General features: G+C 45.7%; 1 protein-coding gene across 3 annotated transcripts in view; it reads right to left on the minus strand.

Moving 5' to 3' along the window:
• Window positions 1-10,877, minus strand: part of LOC114623554 (tomoregulin-1) — a 122,116-nt gene that overhangs the window by 110,530 nt on the left and 709 nt on the right. The gene's annotated exons all lie outside the window — the stretch shown is intronic.

Consider the following 10,877-nt stretch of genomic DNA (forward strand, 5'->3'; position numbering starts at 1 on the left):
GCATCAAGTTCCTTAAGTTGTTTTCTGAATCATTTTGTGTATTTGCAATTTTCCTTGAGGGGAGAAAAAAGGTGCGTGTGTGTGCGTGTTGTGTGTGTGTGTACATACATGGGGGAAAGATTGTGACTTCTTTCCTTTTCTTTTTTCTGTTTTGATACAAGATCGCATTTAGCCTATGGCTTTAAAAAAAAAAATCACATTATTGGGGCTGGAGATGGCTATGCAATTCAGAGAGCATGACGCTCTTCCAGAACTCAGTTCTCAGCATCCCATCAGTGCTGAGTTGTTGAGCGGCTCACAAACAACTATAAGTCAAGCTTTAGTGATCTAATGTCCTCTTCAGGCTTCTACAGGCACCCACACACCATGTGGTATACACACACACACACAAACACACATAGACACACACAAACACATAGACACACACACATTTTTTTTAATCTTAAAAACTATTCTATAAAAATCCTATTAAACAAACAAACAAACAAGCAAAATAACCTGCAGAGTTTCCTGTAGTTGTATCAGTCTGAGGCTGGATCATCAGAAGCCTTGAAACTAGGGCTTTAAGTGACAGCAACAGAAACTGACCAGGGCCTGTACAATGCTTGAAAGCTCGTTTCAAGTCAGGCTAGCCCGCCTCCACCAGACCTCCCTCCTCACTGCCACACAGGGCACATGGAGTACCAGGGTTACAAAGACAACTAAGTATGTGTCAAAGGCAGGTTGGCCTAAAACCTTAAGCAAGTGTAAGAAGGGGGCCATTTTTCTTCGAGGATGTATCCCTAGCTTCCTTAAATTCTCAAGTATGTGCTTTGATTATATTGCTTTAGTGGCCCCTTAGTCACCCAATCAGGGCTTCTTCCTCCCTGTAGATCAAAATTAATTCTTTACCTTCATCAATGGCTACTCACTATAATCCAATGTTCCCCAAACTAAAATTTGCCAGTACAAGTCCCATTCAGCTGCCCTCTTCCATGTCATCTCTATCTTAAGACAAGCCTGTGTCCAACTTTCTGTTCATATAATATATACATATACATATATATATATATATATATGTATATATATTTCTGTTCATATATATATATGGTTTTATTATAGAGTCAGTGAGTACAATGGATTTTCTTAAAAAACAAAAACAAAACCAAACCTACCAGCTCCCAGAGCCGATTCTGCCTCCCCTACAACAAGGCCTCTACCTCAAGAGACGTAATATGTCTTTTAAAGACTCAGATTTCTAACTCACAAATGAAAAATATTTTGCTCCCCCCCCCATTTTTAATGTTAGGTGTAAAGTTATTTTACAAATAGCATATATGTGTGTATGTAAACTTAAATAAATATTTCTCTTACTTTATTTCATAAAAAAAAAACTAGAAAATGAATTGCTGCCTCAAAAGACAAAAGCATTCAAAATGTCTTTGTAAACTGTGGTGCTGACTTACATCCTATTTACGGCGTGCCTCATTCTGTGTGTCCACCTCCTCTGCTCTTGTTGCTAACAGTCTAATTCTATGCCTGCTATGGAGGCAAGAAAAAGTCCCTTTGTTGCTTAATGTCCTATGATCTCGGCTCTCACACAACCAACCACACTCTGGGGTTCGGTCTCTGTGACACTTGGTAGAACTAAAGTTAATTGCCAAGTGATTTGAGAAGTCTTCCTTGCAATGCGTGCAGGACCACGGGCTACCATCAGAAGGTGATGGAAGGGGATGGGGTCGTGGTGGGGGCGTCAAACTTTACAAAGAGTTCGGCCTTAAAGGTGGTCAGTTGAGCCCCAGTAAGAGCAGCTGAGTTTTACAGGATTCCTACTGTAGGTAGACTGTAGTTAGACCAAATGGCTTAGGTGCAGCACACCGTTTCATCTTCCCCTAAATCGCTCTTGAGAGCATCATCCGTTACACTTCAATTTTTCTGTTAAAGAAAAATCTAAGTACCAGAAGAAATTATACAACTGCTCTCAAAAGCAAATATCCAGAATTACCAACACCTGGGGACCATTAACAGCCTATTAACTAAACTGTTATTTAATCACTAGCTAAGTACAACCAGAGTTGCTAATTTACTTTGCTTAATTTCGTAGAACACCAGGCCTCTCTGGGCTATGTGGTTGTGCTCTACAGCAAACTAAAAGGGATTCTGGGTAAGCCCCAAGCTTTGTACCCCAACGTTTCCCTTGTGGATTCCCAACAGCCTTGTAAAGTAGGCTGCTTAACTCTACAAACTAATTACTGTTTCTATTTCCAAGATGAGGAAACTGAGGCCCAGGAAGCGGCCATGATCACAGCTATGGCAAGTGGCAGAACCAGGAGTCGAAGCCAGCCCATGCTCCTCTCCTCTGGGTAGTTTTTTCATTTCAGCTCTAGTGATGGTTTCTGCTCTCTGATAAAATAATATTACTTAGCAATCGGTGGTCTCCTGGCAGAGGGCATTGATAGAACAGCTTGGAGGGTGGGGAGCTGGGTCTCTTCTGACCATTTCCATTTGTTGGTTCTGCCCTATTTCCCTTTCCCCCCACTCCCCCTGCCTCCATCACCTCCTCCCTCTCTCTTCATCTGAGGAACCACACCTTCCACCAAACTACCCGCCTCATTCTATTCAGAACTCTGAAATAATTTCTCCGCTGATCTGATAAGAAACTGTCTGGAAGTAACTACGGAGATAACGTTGAGCCCTAAGTGGTCCACACCCCGGGGGCAGGCTGGCATCCCACAGGAGCACATGACTGACAGTTCTCATCAAACAACTTCTCAAGTAAGAGATCTCCCTAGTAAAACTCATTGCCAGAAATGCCAAGACCAAAAAGCATAATCTAGCTTAGAACTATTCCACCATGTCCATAATAGGTTACAGATGGCAACATAGCAACCCTTCCCTGCTGCATGAGCTTTTGCTAGAGCTGGCAGCCTTCCTTGGCCTCTGCTCTGCTCAGCAGCAATCCCTCATATGGCTGCAGTTCTGCTGGTATATTACCTGCTCTTATCATGGCTGTAATCACATAGCAGCCCACTGACCCACACAGCTGGGCTCCAGTAGACGGTGAATGCATATGTACATTTTATATAGATATAAAACTACCAGCCACACGCAGAGTATCTTATAAGACAAAGCTGTGTTAAAGTTCACCAAAAGCTGCATTAAAGTAAAAAATAGTCAATAAAACAGCAAAATTCAAATGCAATGAAAGTTCCCCTGGGGCCTGGCAAAGATCTGAAGACAGGTCTACATAAAAGAGCACAATGATTCTAGTATAGTAAAAGAACAAAGTGATTAGCACAATTCCCAAAACACTAACATTGATTAAACCACCAGAAGTTGATGACCAAGAACTAGTTCATTTAATAGTCACCTTAAAAGGAAAAGCGGCTGTTTATGAACTGTATGTTATCAACTTCCATTGCAAAATCCCTAATCCCCAGTAGGCTGAATTTGGGATTGGATATTTAAAGAAGTAATTAAGAATAAATGAGACAGTAAGTGTCAGCCTTTGGTCCAACAGGTAGTACCCTATAGAAAGAGAGATCAGAGACCTTACACACTCTCCCTCCCACTGCAGACAAAGGGGTGGGGGTGAGCATGCTCTGAGATGCAATGACTGACAAGCCAAGAGCCTCAGGATGAAACCTCTCTAGCCAGCAGCACCTTGATCTTGGTCTTCTCGGCTACTAATCTACAAGGAAGAAAGCTTCTGTGTTCAGGCCATCCTATCTGTGGTATTTTCTACAGCAACCAAAAAAGACTGATATGACAGTTTGTGATTTTTAAACCCACCAAGGATGAAACTAAGTCTTAAGGCTTGAGCAAAGTCTAGAGAAATGGCAAAGATTCTGTTTCTATTACTGTTGGGGGGGGGGTGTCACTCTTTGAAGTTAATCCTTGTAACTAAACAGCTGGGATGGAGACCTCAGTCAGGGGTCAGGACAGCAATAAGCCAGGCTCCCATGGTGAAGGGAAATGGAGCAAGATAAAGCATACAGAAACCAGGGCTCGGATCCTGACCGACATTCAAACCGCACCTCTGCGCAGGCCAGTGCATGGCCTGTGAGATAGATTAACAACCATGAGTCCACACAAAGCCCAACAGTGTGCGTGAGCAGCTCACCACAGTGTGAGTGCCCAGCTCAGGACCAGAGCTTTGGTGCACTGTGCCGCTGTCTCTGTTCTGCCCCTTTTTCAAACTGTTTCCAAAGTAGCACGATCTACATAATGTATACACTCAAATATGTATTTATCAGCTTCTTATTTCACAGACACAAACTTTAACCAATATAGAATGCATTCCTACAGAAGACTGAGCACTGCTCTAAAACATGTGCGAGACACAAAGATAAGGGAACCCTACATCTTGGGAAGAACACTGACACAAGCTGAAAGGAATGGCATTCAGGAACGGACACCTAACAAAGGACCATGTGCCTCGGCTGCTCAGGGGAGGTTAGAGTGGGCCTGCCCTCTTGTGAACAAGAGGTCATCTGACAGTCAAGGATGTGAACAGAAAGAGCTAAAGGAGGTGATTCAGACTTTAAAAAAAAAAAAGTGGGGAGGGGGAATAAGAAAGGATCTGTACCCTGAGTAGGACAATGCTCTTAGAGAGAAAGAAATATACACAAAGAGCTGTGTTACAGGATGCTGTGACTAGGATGTGTCTGGGCACACACACAGAAAGGGAGGAGGATAATGCAGAGGCACCGAGATGTATGTGGCCTGAAAGAGCAGCAGCCCTGAGCTGGTATCAAAGAGAATGGCATTCCCTAAGGTGGAGAGATTGCAGGTCCACAAATATGTAACACAGCACAGAGATTTGTGGCACAGAGAGAGAGAGACAGTGTAAGAAACAGTGGGAAATACCCCAGGACAGAGCTATTTCTAGAACAAGAACCTTAATGTTCACTAGAAACAAATGGGCATCAGAACAAAACAGGATCACACCTTGGGAGACATAAAGGACTAACACATTCTACATGGAAGTAGTGGGTGGGCTGAGGGAAACAGCATGCATCTCCCATGGAAGCCTCCCAACAGGTTAGCTTGTCCTTAAAAAGTAAAGGGTAGTTCCTATTTTCCCTTTACATTCTATCTCCGAATTCATCACCTTGAAAATCATTCTTTGAAATAACCTAAATCCTAGCATATTAAAAACTTGAAAATGAAAATGACCCCATCCAAACTTTCTTTCTTCACAAATGAGAAATCTAAGACTTAGCACAAGTTAGGGCTTCTTGGGGACCAGATAACATGGTCGGGGGCTGCTGCTGAAAGGTCATGGTTTATCTCCAGCTCGTTCCCCACGTCTTCCCACTAAGGTGCCCTTTTCTCTGAGGTATTCTCAAGCCTTCCCTCGACATCCCATCTGCTGTGATTTAGATGATAAGTGCTCTTTCTCCAGAGCCCCTTGTGTTGAGGCCTGGTGCCCAGTGACATTCTCAGGAAGAACTGGAACCATTCAGAGGCGGATCTAGTGAGGTGGCTTCAGGACACAGGGAGAGTGCATGTGAGGAGGAAGCCGAACTTCAGCCCTTTCCTTATCTTCTTTGCTCCCTGGCCTAGGATAAGCAATCTGCCCTGCCACATACTTCCTTCATGCCACACTGCCCTGCCACAGGCCCAAACCACAGGGCCAACTGAATGAAGACCTCAAAAAGATGTGGCCTGTGGCACATACCTTTAAGCCCAGCACTCAAGAAGCAGAGGCAGGTGGATCTTTATGAGTTCAAAGCCAGCTTCATCTAATTAGTGAGTTTCAGGCCACCCAAGGCTACCTGTCTCAAACAAACAAAAACTATAAGCCCAAATAACCTTTACCAGTTGCCAACTACATTGCTAGGGACTAAGCCTGGGGCTTCTTGTATGCCACTTCTCGGCTATGCCCCCAACCCAAGCCTTTTCTTTTTATAAACCAATTAGCTCAGAATTTAGGCACAGTGACAGAAAGCTGACTGACGTGTCATCTGAAAACGTAAAGGCACGCCGACACTTATTTTGTGACATGCAGCAAGTCCCCTTTCCTTCCTGTCAGCTCCTCACCTCTAAATTACAGCTAAAGCAGGTGTTCTCTAAGTCCTATCCAGGGAGGGCCGTCCAGATTAGCAGTCGTTCCTCTGCAAATTAATTTCCACAGCCCACTGCCAAAGACACACAGACAGCGTTTTCTGATTGTTCATTAAGCTAGGAGGGCTTTGGACCAGTGAGATAAAATACTGTGCAGTAGAATGAAATGATCCTGGCACTACAAGTAGTCCTTCCTGCTTTAAGGCCTTATACAGGTTTACCTTTATACATTTAGCAATTCCAGGTAGAGTAGATAAAGCCAGCAGTCAGTTCTCCAGCGACTTGAAGACTGCCCCATGCAGCAGGCACTTGATACATATTTGCTATTCATGTAGCCACACACCTGCTTGCCATTTGTTTTGTTGTTGTTTTGTTTACTAATTACAGCTACATGTTCTGCTGTCCAAAATATCTTTTTGACAAAGGATTAATCAGGAAATTATAGTTTTCTGGTTTCTTGATAATTCCAGGAAAGCCCTAAAGGAAGTAGGCAGCTTTTCAGAGACCCATGATGACTGAGGCTGTTGTACTATGCTCACAGGCTCAAACTTGTCTGCCTGGGACAGCCACCTGCCGCCCTTTCCTCCTCTCCTCCTTTCCTTTTAGAGGCTTGGCACCCTTGCCTCGTCTGCTGTGTTGCCCCTACTCTCCAGGCAGCCATAGAACTTGGTGCTTATTTTTGCCATCTGTGTCTGAGTGTGACTGCAAGTGGATGAGCTTTGTATTTAAGGCAAGCCCCCTCTCCTCACACTCCTCCCTGTCCTCCCACTTACACAAACCCCACTTTAAACTAGATGAGTGATCTTAAAAGTCCTGGTCCCTCCCTTCCTCTCCTCCACAGCTCCATCCTAAAGCAGACCCCGCCCAGGCGCCCCTGGCGTGCCTTTAGATTCATTATTAAAGCCTCCCCTTCGGGAACTGCTTCTGACATGCAGAAGGCGCCCTTCTGGGGGTGTTCCACACCATCCTGCTTCTTGTCTTAGCCAGGACACTCTCCTTCACTCCCACATCAGAAGACTGACTCTCAGATCTACTCTAGCCCAGGGCTATCAAGTACTCAGCTCTTACCACAGCGCCTCTCACAATTTTTCCACGCTGCAATCCACCTGCTCTGTCAAGGGGGAACGACACTTTCTGCACATCTTTCACACACAGTAGATGCTCAGTGCTTGCTCAGACATACTGACATTTCCATACCAACCTCCTCTATTACTGCCCCATATGGGTACGTCAGAAATTACCAACTCTCCTGAGAGCTAAAGCCATACTAATTATTCCCCCATGTCTACAAGTCTCATTACGACTGGTGATTTCGGACATAGCCAGGGGGCTTCCCAAGCCAAGAACCTCAGCATGTGCTCTAACGTGTGCAACATTGATAAAACTCCATTCTACAATTTACTTCAGTGTCTACTTCCATCTCCCCTGTTCTTACCACTCATAACTTCTGTAAGACCTTAACCTCCAACTGGTCTCCCAAATGCACTGTGTCCCTCCCTATAGGACCGCAAGAGAGACAGTCCTAAAGCACAGTGCTCATGGCACACCCTGCTTGTACCCTGTGACATCTCTTCTACTTCCTTAGTAATAAAACAAGTCCAAGCTCCTCATGCATCACTCAGGGCTTTTCGGTATCCTGCCTGACGATGAGCGCCTCCTCCATCTGCCCCACCTACTGTGTCTTTCAATCCAGTCAAACCAAACTCACCTTCATGCCTTTAAAAACTGCTACCTTCTCGTGGCTTAGCTTATTTCGGACTTCCTCCACCTGTGATCTTTGCCCCAGCTCCATTCAGTTTCCCCTTTTATCCTAACAGACCCAGTCTCTGTGTAACTCCTCAGCTCCCGTGTAACTGTCCTAAAGCCTGCCTAAAGTAATGCTTATACACCTAGTTATATGTAACAGCTTTCCTTCAAAATGAGTTTAGACAGTGTGGCATACATTATTATACTGGCTAACTGTCCTGTGCTGCTTAAGTCTGGTGAAAGCTGACTGGTGGGGCGTGGGAGGAGGCCCTCCATTGTCTCCTCCGAGAGTCCTGCTCCTGGGGAAGGCTGGCTCCCCAACTCTGTAACAAGCAAAACAGCAAGCTACTGTGGGTATTATGCACATTTTGTCCTTGAGAACAGTTAGGAGATAAACTGTTTGCAAAAGCTTAACTGAACTTGAAGCTCTACGTCCATTCATAGAATGGTCATCCATGGAGCAGATAGGGAGGATCCTCTGGGGAGGACCCTCTGGCCTGGGAATCTCCCAGTTGGGAACTCCAGCTGACTGCTGTGAACTCCCAGTTTGAGTATGTTCTTTCTCTATCTGCTACTGTTTGTTCTTTTACCTGAGGAGACGATCCCATGGCTCCTGGGACCCGTGATTGGAAATTCCAGCTGACTACCTCAATGGGGCTTCCCAGGTAGATTGCAGTTGCATATCTGTAAGCCCTAGATTTGATCTAGTCTTGTGGTTGTTCTATCAACTGCTCTACCTCCAGTCATCTCTGCTGGATGCTGATCACCAAACTTGATGTTTTGCTACCCAGCTATGGCTTTTCTGTATCTGCTGTTCATTATTTATTCTCTTCTCCTGCTAGCTGTCTACTTAATAATTCACTCATTCAACTACTGTAGAACATCCTCTGGACGCTACGGAACCAGTAGCTTACAAGTTCTATGTACACTGCTGCTGCATTTTAAGAGCGAGAATGTCACAGCTGAGACTTGGTAACATGGAGGAGATAAAAGGCAGGGGGTCACGGAACACTTGGAATTTCTGCCACCGGGCTCAAACTCATCCCACTGAAGCATACTGCTTGAGTCTCTAGGAAAAGAGGTGAGCCACTCTTCTGCAAGCACACTGTCCATCATAAACATCAACCAGTAGCACTTCCCACGTGTTTTGTAATTTGCCCTTTGTGACAATCTCCCTCTCTGGAATGGGAAACTCCTAAGGAAAGATATAATTTCTGACTCATCTCGGCATGTAGCATGACTCAGCAAAGGACTGGCACTCTGGAGACTTTTTTGAATGAATGAATGAATGAATGTCCTATAGCCGTTTGAGTTCCCTGCCAACTACTTGGGGGGAAAAATCATATTCTCTCTCACATTCACATACCATAATCACAAAGGTGAGTGACAGCTGGGAAATAGATGAGGCTCCAGGTGTCCATCTCCCCCAGAGCACTTGCTCTTCCCACTGTGCATTATTTGTTACCCTCTCTCTGTGTACCCCAAAATCCTCTTCTGAATCCTAATTTAAAACAAAACTCCTTTATCCAAGAAGTCTGTCGGGTTCACTCACCAGAAAGGTGACACTGGGTAAGAAATTGGGAGAAGGCAGGGTGCCTCTCTGAGAAGAGTCCTGCCATGCTTCCAGCAGAGCGTGAACTGAAGCGTCCAGTTCCTTTCCTTACTGCCCTTCCCCCTACTGCAGCCCCAGGATATTTCCTGTCTTCCTCATTTTTTTAAACTCAGGCTACAAAGCCTTTTCAGTTCTCCCCATCCCAAACTGAAACTCAAAAGTTTCTTCAATCCCGCTGTGACACTTAAGTGAGGAAGGGTCGCCACCCCCCCTTCTTCTCATCAGTTTGGCCCCTGGTATGTTAAGCATCTTATCAACCTTGGGGGTTGTTTGCTATCTTCATCTCCTGAAACATACTACCAGGCACTACTGAATCCTAAGACGTGTAATGCTTTTCCAGCCTTAACAACGACAGGCTCTGCACGGAATCTGAACGCTTTCACCCAGCTGCAGGAGTAAAGACAACTTCTGATCTTCCGGACCTCTCCAGCTACCTCCACAGAATGGACCTGCCTCAGAGATGCAGCTGTGAGGAGAGTAAGCAGATGACCCCATCTTTCTCCAGTTTTCGAAATACTTTTTCTCCCTCTCTGGTCTCAAACTCTCATAGTTGTCCTCAATCCTAAACTCAGGAACTATTTTATTAACTTTCAACGATTTCCTGAGTAACTACACACTCACAGTCTCTCTAAAATCCCCACACAACTCAGGCCCTGTTATTCTCCAGCTCCAGTTTTAAATGTGTGAAAATATGTGTCTTCACCCTAGAGCCATTCTCCTAAGTACCGTAAAACATTCTGTACTTATCATAGCAATAAAACATCATTCTCAATAATCAGAACAGGAGACCAAATTCTTGTTTCTTACTCCAACATAAAAACTCTTCCTGAAATTTACAGACTGCCCGAGCTATCAATGCCAGTGCGATGGTTTAATAATTCAAGCCAACTGTTTAGGACCTAGGGCCTGGGACATGAAGTGCTTAATTTTAGCTATCAGCAGACACACATTATCTTTCACAATAGTACTTGGGGGTGGGTATTACATCACACCCCACTCCCCCATTATAGAAACATCAACCCAGCAGCCTCAGAGTAAAGGAGCTTCCCCAAGGTCAGTCGGGCAGGGATGTGATGCACTATTTCCTCCTAAGATCCTCTGAAGGAGGAACCCAGCCCTTTATACCTCTGAACCGGACTGGAGGAGGCAAGGAGTCTTAATGGAGACAAGTACTGAAAAGCGGCGAGCGCAGTTCCCTGCACACAGTGGGGATGTGAGGACTGCAGCTCCGCGGGGTCTGCGGGGGTTTTTTCCCCCAAGAGCTCCCGGGCCCTGAGCCCCGGGCCCGGTGCTCCAAGCTCCCGTCCCAGGAGCTCCAGCGCGTCTGCGAGGCCCGCGCGCCGGCGCTTTGTACGCGGCAGGCCGGCCGGGCTCCCGGGGCACCGCGGCGCGCGCAGGCGGCCGTCGGCCTGCGGGGAGGAGGGCGCGGCGGCTCGGCCGGGGAGCCCGCCAGACCCCCGCGCTCCCGCTC

This window comes from Grammomys surdaster, unplaced genomic scaffold (assembly GCF_004785775.1).
Source record: "Grammomys surdaster isolate TR1022 unplaced genomic scaffold, NIH_TR_1.0 199, whole genome shotgun sequence".
NCBI lineage: Eukaryota > Metazoa > Chordata > Mammalia > Rodentia > Muridae > Grammomys > Grammomys surdaster.